General features: G+C 59.0%; 1 protein-coding gene across 1 annotated transcript in view; it reads right to left on the bottom strand.

The window, feature by feature from the left end:
- Dph7 (diphthamide biosynthesis 7) overlaps positions 1 to 512 on the bottom strand; it is a 13,344-nt gene that overhangs the window by 10,033 nt on the left and 2,799 nt on the right. The gene's annotated exons all lie outside the window — the stretch shown is intronic.

Genomic DNA, 512 nt, shown 5'->3' with positions numbered 1-512 from the left:
CGTGAACTGTGTTGTCAACAAAACCATCATGCAAGGTGTGGACTTGTTGCTTCAGAGCTGAGGCACCCAGCCTCCCTCTCCTTCTGTCTGCCTCAGCTCACTCCAACGACATTGACCCGGTGCTCCCCTGTCCCTGGCAGTCCTATGACCTCTACTTATGTCCTTGACGCCAGGCTCCTCAGCGTGTCTAGCTGTTCTCTGCTGTCTTAATGGATCAACTTTTCTGTTTGAGATGTGGCTACAGTGTTGGACTGCAAGAAAGAACCTAAGGAAAGCAAGCAGAGTCCCAAGGGGGCATGGGAAGTAACAATCGCGACTTCAAGGGAAAAAAAGCAGCTTCAAAGCCCACAGCCACACTCGGCTGCGCACCCTGAGAACCACGGCGGCTGGGCAGCCACAGAGGAGATCCCGTCCCGCTGTGGGGACCCACTCTGGTCCGCGGAAGCTCTGCGGGGGCGCGGCCCGCGGCGGGGACCACGGGGACCACGGGGACCACCACGGGGACCACGGGG

The sequence above is a fragment of the Dipodomys ordii genome, unplaced genomic scaffold (genome assembly GCF_000151885.1).
Source record: "Dipodomys ordii isolate 6190 unplaced genomic scaffold, Dord_2.0 Scaffold118, whole genome shotgun sequence".
Taxonomy (NCBI): domain Eukaryota; kingdom Metazoa; phylum Chordata; class Mammalia; order Rodentia; family Heteromyidae; genus Dipodomys; species Dipodomys ordii.
This window is presented reverse-complemented; position numbering and strand designations above follow the sequence as displayed.